General features: G+C 38.8%; 1 non-coding gene across 1 annotated transcript; it reads right to left on the bottom strand.

Annotated features, from left to right (window-relative positions):
• Positions 1 to 516: 516 nt before the first annotated feature.
• Positions 517 to 622, bottom strand: LOC112534155. The gene has a single exon (XR_003078464.2). It is a non-coding gene; the product is annotated as a small nucleolar RNA R71 (small nucleolar RNA).
• Positions 623 to 12585: the final 11963 nt, after the last annotated feature.

The following is a 12585-nucleotide window of genomic DNA, read 5'->3' as shown; positions in this document are numbered from 1 at the left end:
GAATCTTATAGAGCCTCTATCCCGATCTAGAACGATCCCTCGGACTCTTAAGGAAGAGGTTGCAATTAGAAGAGGAGGAGATTGAGGTTGAGATACCTGTGGATAGACTAGACACGATGGAAAACCATGACCCCCAGCCGATGAGGATCGAGGGCGATGTACGAGTTTGCTCGACCTTCTTTGGATGGGACGAAAACTAGTATAGTCGGACTACTTTGTAGCGGCCAACAATTTTGAGATAAAGGCCAATGTTATCCGGATGATCCAACAAAGCGTGCGATTCGGAGGATTGCCCAGCGAGGATCCTAATGCACATATCTCCAACTTTTTGGAGATTTGTGACACATTCAAAATAAATGGAACAACCGATGATGCCATTCGGCTGAGATTGTTTCCATTTTCCTTGAGGGACAGAGCAAAGAGATGGTTGCAATCTCTTCCACAATGACGATCACTACTTGGAAGGCGTTGGTCAGAAAAATTTTTATATAAGTATTTTCCTCCCGCTAAAGCGCTAAACTTAGAAATGACATATCTTCTTTTGTGCGGTTTGATGATGAAAGCATGTACGATGCATGGGAGAGATTTAAAGATCTTTTGAGATCTGCCCACATCACGGATTGCCGGTGTGGATGCAGTTTAGACCTTCTACAGCGGGTTGAACCTTGCAACGAGGCAGATGGTGGATGCTGCAGCAGGTGGGGCGCTAAATAGTAAGGCGAGCAAGCTCGAACTTGATAGAGGAAATGGCCATGAACAACTATCAATGGCAATCCTCTAGGAGCCGACCGGGAAGACAAGGAGTGGTCAACCAAGTGGACTCTACAGCCTTGGCGAGCTCAAGTGGAGCTTCTAGCCAAGAAGATCGACCAACTCCAAATCTGGGTTCACGCGTGAGCGTTGGTACAAGTTTTGTGGTGGCCCACATTCGGTCTGTTGTCTGCGGGAGGTATGTTTTCTTCATCTTCTATTAGTTTTCCATCTAATTCTACTATATCTTCTGAGGTTGAACAGGTTGATTATATGGGGAATGCCCCAAGACGTCAGAATAACCCCTACAGCAATACATACAACCCTGGATGGCGCAATCACCCCAATTTCGATTGGAGGAACAATAATGCCCGGGGTTTGCCGGGGTTTCCAAAGACTTCATCATGACCAGCAACAACCAATTTGGGCTGCACAAGCTCCTCCTCCCAAGAAAAGAAGTCAAATTTAGAGGAGCTCATGATGAAGTTTGTGACATCTACAAAAACAAGATTCCAGTAGACTGATAGTGCACTTAGGAATCGGCAGGCCTAGATTCAGAACTTGGAGACTCAAATTGGCCAAATTTCTAAGATGCTTTCGGAGAGACCTTCAGGATCGCTCCCTAGCACTATGAGTCAAACCCGAGGGAGCATTGCAAAGCTATCACCTTGCGTTCAGGTAAGAATTTGACCGGTTCTTCGCCTTTAGGCCGATAAGGATAATACAATCATGCAGTCGAGCCGGTAAGGAAGGACCGGACCTTGAGATGGTAGAGAATGAGAGAAAGAAAGAAGGCAGGCAAAAGAGCCTGTGCGAGCATCGGCCCGGTACCATATCACGGAAGGTTGAGACAGGATATGGTGGACAAGCTGTCGATAAGTTTCTTGACTTATTTAAGCGGTGAAAATTAACTTACCTTTTGTTGAGGCAATTTCACGGATGCCGAAATCTGTGAAGTTCTTAAAGGAGATTTTGAGCAACAAGAGGAAGTTGGAGGATCTTGGTCAGGGTGGTGCTTAATGAGGAGTGTTTAGCTATTCTCGAACAAGCGCCACTCAGCTGACGAGATCCAGGGAGTTTTACTATCCCTTGTATGATTGGTGATTTATCAATTAGTGGTGCATTGGCTTATTTAGGAGCCGGTATTAACTTAATGCCCACTAGTTTATTTGCCAAATTAGGGTTGCATGAGCCAAAGCCTACTAGGATGAGTGTTCAATTAGCGGATAGAATTTTAAAATTCCTAGAGGTATTGTTGAAGATGTACTTGTAAAGGTAGATAAATTTATCTTTCCTGTAGATTTTGTGGTAATGGATATGGAGGGTGATAACTGTGCCTCTTATCCTGGGTAGGCCTTTCCTAGCTACATCGAGGGGTCGTTATTGATGTAAGCGATGGAAAGCTTAAGCTTAGAGTTAATGATGAGACCATTACCTTTGACCCGGCCACTTCCATGGGGCAGTCAACTGGACTATGATAATACTGTATGTTCTATTGATGTGATTGATGATGTGGTTGAGTCCCATTTACAAGAAATTTTATGTTCGACCCTTTGCACGTAGCATTAGGCCGAGGATGAGGAGGAGTTGTCCAACGAGCAAGTGTTGGAGCAACTCATTTGTTTATTAAGCCGGTGAGCTTGTCAACTGATCCCTATCTTTTCTTGGCCAGTCGGGGTGCGGAAAGTAAAGACTTCATTCGAGAACCCACCAGTTTTAGAATCAAGGAGTTGCCAAGCCACTTGGTTTATGCCTTCCTGGATGAAGAGAAGCGCTTACCGGTAATCATAGCGGTAGATCTAACTCCTGAAGAACAAGCCATGCTGTTGGAAGTTCTAAGGAAGTACAAGAAGGCCTTTGCTTTCAATATAGCCGATATCCCGGGCATAAATCCAAGTTTCTGCTCTCATAAGATTTCATTGGGGGACAGTTTCAGGCCGGTCGTTCAGCCTCAAAGACGACTCAATCCGAACATGAAAGAAGTGGTAAAGAAGGAGGTAATTAAACTTCTTGATGCAGGTTTGATATATCCCATTTCTGACAGTTCGTGGGTTAGTCCTGTGCAGGTTGTACCCAAGAAAGGAGGCATCACAGTGGTAAGGAATGAGAAGGACGAGCTGATCCTGACTCGGACGGTAATAGGCTTTCGAGTTTGCATTGATTACCGTAGGCTTAATGATGCAACTCGGAAGGACCACTTTCCTCTTCCTTTCATTGATCAGATGATTGAACGTTTAGCAGGTCACATGTTTTATTGTTTTCTTGATGGCTTTTCAGGTTACTTTCAGATTCCTATTGCACCTGAGGACCAAGAGAAGACTACCTTCACCTGCCCTTATGGGACGTTTACTTATAGACGGATGCCATTCGGACTGTGCAATGCACCAGCTACATTTCAGCGGTGCATGATGGCTATTTTTGAGGACATGATTGAGGAGTCTATGGAGGTATTTATGGATGACTTCTCTATTTTTGGTAATTCTTTCTCTCTTTGTTTGGAAAACCTTGAGCGCATGTTAGCTAGATGTATTGAGGCTAACTTGGTACTAAACTGGGAAAAATGTCATTTCATGGTGAGAGAGGGGATTGTTTTAGGGCATAAGATCTCTTAGGCTGGGATGGAGTTGGATAGAGCTAAGGTAGAAGTAATATCTAAGCTACCTCCTCCTAGTTCCTGTTAAAAATTTGTTAGGAGTTTTCTAGGCCATGCAGGGTTTTATAGGAGATTTATTAGAGATTTTTCTAAGATTGCTAGGCCCCTCACTCAATTGTTAGTTAAGGATGTACCTTTTATTTTTTATGATGCATGCGTGGCGACTTTTGAGTTCTTGAAGAAACTTCTAACTACGACCCCAATCATGGTTTCTCCCGATTGGGGGCTGCCTGACCCGATGTGCGATGCTAGTGATTATGCAGTTAGAGCTGTGCTTGGACAGAGGATTGAAAAGAAGTTTCAACCCATTTACTACGCCAGCAAGACCTTGACAGGAGCCCAAGAACACTACAGCACCATAGAGAAGGAGTTATTGGCGGTTGTTTACGCCTTCGACAAGTTTAGATCATACCTCGTTCTCTCCAAAACCATTGTCTTCACGGACCACTCGGCATTGAGGTACTTATTATTGAAAAATGATGCGGCAAGAGATTGATTCGGTGGATTCTTTTATTCTGAGGAATTTGACGTCGAGATCAAGGATAAGAAGGGCGGAGAATCCGGCGTGGACCATTTATCGAGATTGAAAAATCCTCACTTAGATGCACTTGATGAGACGACCATAGATGATCGATTTCCGGAAGAACATTTGTATGTCACTCGGTATACCGATACTCCCTGGTTTTTGATTATGCTAACTATTTGGTTGCTAGGGTTCTACCAAAGGGTATGACGTATCGACGAAAGAAGAAATTCTTCACGATTTGAAATACTATATTTGGGAAGATCCCTTTTGTTTAAAGTATGTGCGGATCGGGTGATTCGGCCGTTGTGTATATGGCGAGGAGACTCTCCAAATATTGAAGCAATGCCATGAGGGACCCAACGGAGGTCATCAAGTAGCAAACCATACTGCGAGGAAGGTGCTAGAGGCGGGATTCTATTGGCCTACGCTCTTCCAAGATGCACGGAAATTTGTTAAGGTTTGTGACCCTTGCCGGTAGCAGGTAATATCTCTTCTCGTGATGAGATGCCCCAAACCAGTGTGCAAGTCGTTGAGATTTTAGATGTCCGGGGCATCGACTTCATGGGACCCTTTCCCTCTTCGTATGGTAATAAGTACATTCCGGTTGCTTTGTTGAATATTTCTCTAAGTGGCTGGAAGCTCGGTGTAGCGATGATGCTAGGGTTGTCTGCAGGGTTCCTTAAGCGATTGTTTGCTAGGTTTGGCATACCTAGGGCGCTTATTAGTGATAGAGGAACACATTTCGCAACACCCAATTAGAGAAAGTACTTAAGCGATGCGGAGTTACTCATCGGTTCTCTACTCCCTATCACCCCCGGACTAGTGGGGCAGTTGAGGTAACTAATAGGGGTATGAAACGTATTTTAGAGAGAACCGTTAGTACCGATGGGAAGGACTGGACTCTTAAGTTAGATGATGCATTATGGGCGTTTAGGACCGCTTTTAGGACATCTATAGGTTTTACGCCCTATCGCCTTGTTTATGGAAAGTCATGTCATTTGCTGTTGAGTTAGAGCATAGGGCACTTTGGGCCCTTAGAACTTGTAACTTTGATATTGATTATGGAGGTAAGGAGCGACAATGGCAGCTGAGTGAGCTAGATGAGTGGCGCCAGCAGGCATACGAAAACTCCTCAACTTACAAAGCAAGGACTAAGAAATGGCATGATCAAAGGATTCGTGAGCCTAAGGAGTTTCATGTTGGGGATCGAGTGTTGCTTTACAACTCTCGCCGTCTATTTCGGGAAGGCTGCGAGACTCGTTGGTCTGGACCATTTCAGATCGGACAAGTCTTTCCATATGGAGTGGTAGAGTTGCATCATCTAGAGAAGGGAGACTTCAAAGTGAATGGCCATCGGCTAAAGCGATACTATTGTAACTCGTTGATTAGTGAGCAACGAGTTGACCTGGCTTTGTATGCACAGGAAGGGTGATCCGAATGAGTCATGCTTAAGACTCTGCTAAATAAATAAATAAATAAGCACTTCTATACATTTGACTTGGATTATACTTTCATGTTTTTAATTAGTTGTTATTTCCTATCTTAGATTAATTCCTTATTGCATATGGGAATTAGGTTTTATTTTCTGTATTTAAACTCATTGTACTTATCAAGACTTGTCTTGTGGCGTTCCTTTGTGACTTATCACTCAACTTCTTCCTTAAACTTGAACCTGGCATCCAAAACCTTTTCTATACTAAGGTTCACACATCTAGTAAAGTGTTGGGTCTTGCAAAGCCATCAAGAATCACATTAGGAACAAGGAATGATGGAGATTTTAATGGTGCAAATCCTGAATCAAAATATTGGGCGTGTCTTGATTCTCGTTGTTTCCTCTTTCCTCTAGAAGATCCATCCACGATCATTCGGAGAATGATATCAATATACGATCAACTAATTTTGTTTCTTCGCATTTGTCTAACCATTGGATCGTTGCCTATGATTGCTGCTTCCACTTGCTTTCACTCGACACTCGTGTTTATGCTTCCCAGGTAAAACCAAACCATTATACTAGATAGAGATTAGAAAGAGAGGCACAAAACAAACGAGCAAAATGAGAACATAGGTAAGATTTTGGATCTAATAAGGAAAGAAATCACCAATTCTTTGTTCTCTTCTATATAGCTAAGTGTAAGGATCAAATCGAATTCTTTTAAAGTAATTTGAGTTGAAGTGTTATTAGGAAGGCCCATACGAACTTCACCTTGTTTCCATTAAGTTGGGTCATAAAATTTGGAACCACAATTGTTGTTGACCAATCAACCCCTCTCTTGTTCTTAATTGGATTTCAATTTATTCATCTTTCTTTATTTATTTATTCATATTTAGCCTCTAGTTCTTTATTTTGTTTATTTACTCATATTCATATTTCTCCCTTATGTGCATGGATTTACGTCTTGTCCTGCTTGATCATCAAGCTAAGCCTCAATGATACCAGTTAAGCTTGTCAATTAAGTTTTTATGATTCTTTATGCCAATCCTTATGTCATGAGAAGTCATCGTGCCTAGAGGAACTAATGCAAACCTAAAGCCCAAGGAGCCAAGTAGCCAACCAAGTCAAGGAGATCATGTTCTAAGCCCAAATGTCAAGGGAGGCCCAATTACAAGGGCTAGAGCCAAAAGAATGAAGGAGGCCTTAAATGGGCTTATTCAAGATATTTGGACCAAAGCACCAAATCCACATGGAGAGTTAAGTTTAATAAAGCCCAATTCTCTTCCATATGGCTAAGCGTAAGGGTCAAAATCGCATTGATTTAAACACAAGAGTAGACAAAGAACATAAAAGAAAGGAAGGACATGAGCAATAACTCTAGGTTTGCTAGTTCAATTCTTCATATGTCCGTAAAGTTCTTGCAAGAACCCATAACTTGATTTCTCTCATTTTATTCATTTCTTTTGCGCCTCTCTTTTTAATCTTTTGTGCCTCGCTTCCATGAGCTTTCACTTTGAAAGGAGAATTACTTTAAATATTATTGATAAGTTAAAATCTACAAAGAAATTCGTTTTAGGCTTTATAACCTAAAATAACCCAAATCCTAGCTTACTTAGGAAATATATCTCAAAAGGATAGAGATAATCTTCCTAGCTAAAAGATAACTAAAGACAATTCCTAATTAAGCTATAACATGTAAGTAGCCGCCTAGAGCAACTAAAGAAAACCCTAATCTAAAAACAAATCATGCGCACGGGCTTATTTAAGTGTAAGCTAAATAGGCCCATATAAGAAGCTTAAACTAAAGCCCAAATGTGGCTTGTAGAACTAGCCCATCTTGAACTTGGACTTATAATATATTAATAGAGATGTGACCCATACTATCTTGTCTCAAATAATCTCCTTGGTCTGCCCACATGTGGAATGCTAAGCCTTAGATACGCTTTGTTAAGGTCTCTTGATACTTTTTAGCTCTTAATCTAGTAATAGGGCTTTGTGGCAAGGCTTTTGGATCCTTAGACCATTGCACTTGATCTTTCTCTCTATGTCCATATTCTTCAAGATCCTTAGCTTTTTCTATTTGGCCTTGATCTAGCAACTCTTATCTATCATCTTCAAGCTTTCCATACCCTTTCCTAGGCTGGTTGATATGAACGTGGCTAACTTGTGCTAAACCCGTATTCAATGTTGATGTCTTCACCAAGGATCGTTCACCTAATCAAGCAAAGAAACTCTTAACTCCCAATAGGACCTTAAATAACTTGTACTTAAGCACCTTATTTATAAGGAATTAAAGGTTGTTTAATATAAATAAAAATTTAGATTAAACTAAATTTGTAAAATACCAAGCCTTCATTGGATAATTTCACCAAGTTCATAAAGAACAAAAAAAGAGAATTAACTCCAAAATAATCAATATTCAACAACTCGCTTTATAGGAGTCCTTATGCTTAGAGGAAGAAGGAAGGATGAAGATCTTAATGGTGCGAATCCTGAGTCAAAATATTTGTGCATGATTCGATTCTCGGCTTTCCCTCTTACCTCTAAAAGATTCCTCCGTGATTATTCGGAGAATGATATCAGTACACGATTAACTAATTTTCTTTCTTCGCATTCTTCTAAGCATTGGATCGGTGCCTATGGTTACCACTTCCATATGCTTTCAATCAACACTTGTGTTTATGCTCCCCATATAAAACCAAACCAACATACTAGATAGAGATTAGACAGAGAGATAAAAAAGAAACAAAAAGATGAGAATATAGGTAGGACTTCAGATCCGATAAGGAAAGAAATCACATGTTTTTTGTTCTCTTCCATACTACTAAGCATAAGGTTCAAATCAAATTGATTTAAACACAAGCATAGAAAAAATAAACAAGAGAAAGGAAGGACGTGAGGGATAAGTCTATGCTCGCTAGTGCGAGTGTTGATAAGTCCACAAATTTCTTGAAAGAACCTATAACTTAATTTTCTGCAAGGTAGAAAACTGAAATAATATGCTCATTAGCCTCAAGTATTCAGTTGCGTACGATTTTTATAGTGTGAAAGTCCTCATTCCATAAGAAGAGACTAGAAGCTAAATATGAATAACTAAATAAATAAGGATTAATAAACTAAAGTCAAATAAAGAACAAGAGAAGAGTTGAGTAGGCAACAACTCTCGTAGTCTTAAATTTTCTAAGCCAGCTTTATAAAAATAAGGGTAAATTCGGGTGGGCTACCTAAAAATACTCCGACCAAAATTACTTCATTATACGCATTTCAAACATCAAAGCACTCAAATTCTGGCTTGTATTACACTTAGATTAATAAAAAACAGCCTGATTACTCCCTTATGCATGTGGATTTACGTCTCTCCTCCTTGATCATCAAGCTAAGTCCTAATGCCATTGGTCAAGCTTGTTAATTTCATTCCTATTAATCCTTATGCCCAACCTTGTGTCATCAGGAGTCCTCGTGCCTAGAGGAACAAGACAGGATGGAGATCCTAATGGTGCAAATCCTGAGTCAGAATATTTGGGCATGCCTCCATTCTCGGCATTCCTTCTTTCATCTAAAAGATTACTCCATAATCTTTCAAAGAACGATATCAATACATGATCAACAAATTTTCTTTCTTCGAATTCGTTGAAGGATTGTATTGGTGCCTACGAGTGCTACTTCCATGGGCATTTACACAACCCAGGTGTTGATGCTCCCTAAATAAAACCAAACCAAACATACTACATAGAGATTAGAAATAGAGAAATAAAAGAAACAAATAAAATGAGAATACAAGTAGGATTTCAGATCCGATAAGGAAAGAAATCATATGTTCTTTATTCTCTTCCATACCGATAAGTGTGAGGATCAAAAAGAATTGATTTAAACACAAGCGTAGACAAAGAACAAAAGAGAAAGGAAGGATGTGAGGAATAAGTCTATGCTCACTCGTTCAAGTGTTGATAAGTCGACAAATTTCTTGAAAGAACACATAACTTTATTTCTTGCAAAGTAAAAAACTAGAATAATCGGCTCATTAGCCTCAAGTATTCGGTTGCATGCGGTTTTTATAGTGCTAAAGTCCTCATTCCATAAGAAAAAAAGACTAGAAGCTAAATATGAATAAATAAATAAATAAAGATTAATAAACTAAAGTCAAATCAAGAACCAGAGAGGAGTTGACTGGGCAACAATTCTCATAGTCCCAAATTTTATAACCTAGTTTAACAAAAATAAGGACAAAATCATGTAGGCCTACCTAAAAACACTCTGATCCAAATTATTTCATTGTATGCATTTCAAACATCAAAGAGCTCAAATTTCGACTTGTATTACACTTGGATTAATCGAAAATAACATGATTTCCCCCTTATGCGCATGGATTTATGTCTGTTCTGCTTGATCATCAAACTAAGCCCCAATGCTACTCGTTAAGCTTGTTAATTGTGTTCCCATGATTCTTTATGCCCAACCTTGCATCATCAGGAGTCCTCGTGCCTAGAGGAAAAAGGAAGAATGGAGATCCTAATGGTGCAAATCCTGAGTCAAAATGTTTAGGCATGCCTCGATTCTCGGCGTTTCCTCTTTCCTCTAAAATATTCCTCCGCGATCATTCGAAGAATGATATTAATACATGATCAACTAATTTTTTTCTTCACAATTATTGAAGCATTGGATCAGTGCCTATGATTGCCACTTCCAGGCGCTTTCACTCAACACTCGTGTATATGCTCCTCATATAAAACCAAATCAACATACTAGATAGAGATTAGAAAGAGAGATGAAAAAAGATAAAAAAAATGAGAATATAGGTAGGATTTCATATCCGATAAGGAAAGAAATCACATGTTCTTTGTTCTCTTCCATACGGTTAAGTGTAAGGATCATATCGAATAGATTAATGAGGCTTGTATTTATGCTCCCCAAATAAAACCAAAACATCAAACTAGACTGAGATTAAATTTAGTGGAATAAAAGAAATGAACTGAATGAGAACATAGGTGGGATTTCGTATATGATAAGGAAAGAAATCACAAGTTCTTTACTCTCTTCCATACGGCTATGCAAAAGGATCAAATCAAATCGACTTAAACATAAGGGTCGATAAAGAACACAAACGAAAGGAAGGACGTAAGTGATAAGTCTATATGGGATTGGGCTTAATCAAAATAATGGGCCTTAAGATACTCTTATCAACTCAATCCAACATAGGAAGCATGACCAAGACAAGATAAACCCAAGATAAGCAAGTCAAGCTATTTGGAGTCCAATATTAAAAGATGGGCCACATATCACATGTTATTTAAGCCCAATTATCATGTTATTATATGGGCTTGGTTAAAAATATTTTAGGCATTTTTGTTCATTTAAAGAAGTCTTTTAATAGTTAGGAGTCTTGTTTTAAGTTATCCTTTTAACTTAGGAGTTCTATTCCTAGTGTTATTGTTATTTGCTTCCTTGTCATTATAGAATGAGATTTTTTTAAGGCCTATATAAGCTAGTACGAATTTCTATGTAAAGGGAGTTGTTGAATATTGATTATTTTGGAGTTAATTCTCTTATTTTGTTCTTTATGAACTTGGTGAATTTCTCAAGTGAAGGCTTATTTTATAAACATAGTTTAATCTAAAATTTTGCTTATGTTAAACAGTTTTTAATTCTTTATAATAAGATTCTTAAGTACAAGTTATTTAAGGGTTTTATTAGGAGTTAGAGTCTCTTTGCTTGATTAGGTGAACGATCCTTGGTGAAGACATTAACATTGAATACGGGTATTGCATAAGTTAGCCATGTTAGTATCAATGAGAGAGTAGCTAATTGGTCAAAAACTCTTATTGTCCTAATTTTTTATGAGCCAGCTTAATAAAAATAAGGAAAAATTCATGTAGGCCTACCTAATAATACTTCAACCTAAATTACTTCATTATATGCCTCCCAAATACCAAAATGCTTGCACTACCACTGGTATTACACTTGGATTAATAAAAAAAAAACATGATTTATCCCTTACGCATGTGGATTTATGTCTTGTCTTGCTTAATCATCAAGTTAAAACTCCAATGCCACTGGTCAAGCTTGTCAGTTGAGTTGTCATGATTCCTTATGCCAATTCTAATGTCATCAGAAGTCATCGTGCCTAGAGGAACAAGAAATGATGGAGATCCCAATGGTGCCAATCCTAAATTAGATTATTTGGGAGAGACTCGATTCTCAACATTCCCTCTTTCCTTCAAAAGATTCATCCGAGAACATTCTAAGAATGATATCAATACTCAATCAACTAATTCTCTTTGTTCGCATTTGTCCAAGCCTTGGATCAATGCCTATGATTGCTGCTTCCATGTGCTTTCACTCAACATTGGTGTTTATGCGCTCTAAAAAAATCACAAGTTCTTTGTTCTTTTCCATATGGTTAAGCTTAAGGATCAAGTCGAGTAGATTTAAATATAAGGGTAGACAAAGAACACAAAAGAAAGGAAGGACGTAAGCAATAAGTTTGGGTCGAACTGTTATTTGGTACGCCCATGCAAATTTCCACTTGTTTTCAATATGGAATCATGGGAGTGTAATTGATAAGCTTAAGCAGTGACATTGAGGTGTCACTCGATGTTAAAAAGGCTTGATCGGTGATAACTCTTGGAGACTGACTCGTCAAGACGGTGCCGACTCGTCACTCGGGCCTTCTGTGACGACTCGTCAAAATGGTGACGACTCTTCAAGATCTGCTAAGGCTCCAATTAGACTTTTCAAGCTTCATACTTCATACCAAATGTTCCCAAGTCCTTTTCATGCACATTTTGAGCCTAAAAACATGTATAAAACACAAACAATCAGTCATAAATATAAACCAAATAAAAATAACACCTTTATAAATAAATAAGCACACAAACATAGTAAAGTCAAATAAAATTAAAACTAAAATAACCTAAAGAACTATGCATATTTGCATTGTATCAAACTCCCCCACACTTAAACCTTGCTTGCCCTCAAGTAAGAGTAGATCTTCATGGAAAAGTTAACAAAATTTTCTTCTTCTCCAAAATAAATGTAGTTATCTTAGCAAACCATTTCAACTCTGAAAGAGGTTAAAGAAAAGCAATAAATTTACCATTTTATCTCAATTTACTAAAAATAAAACCAGGAACATAAAGTCAAGATTCTAACCAAGCTACTTAGCCAAAATATTCATTCTTCAAACTTAGGAATTTTAGAGGCAAAAGGCAACCTAGAGACAATGTT

The sequence above is a fragment of the Ricinus communis genome, chromosome 3, assembly GCF_019578655.1.
Source record: "Ricinus communis isolate WT05 ecotype wild-type chromosome 3, ASM1957865v1, whole genome shotgun sequence".
Classification (NCBI taxonomy): domain Eukaryota; kingdom Viridiplantae; phylum Streptophyta; class Magnoliopsida; order Malpighiales; family Euphorbiaceae; genus Ricinus; species Ricinus communis.
Note: the sequence above shows the minus strand (reverse complement) of the source record. Positions and strands in the feature narration are given on the sequence as shown.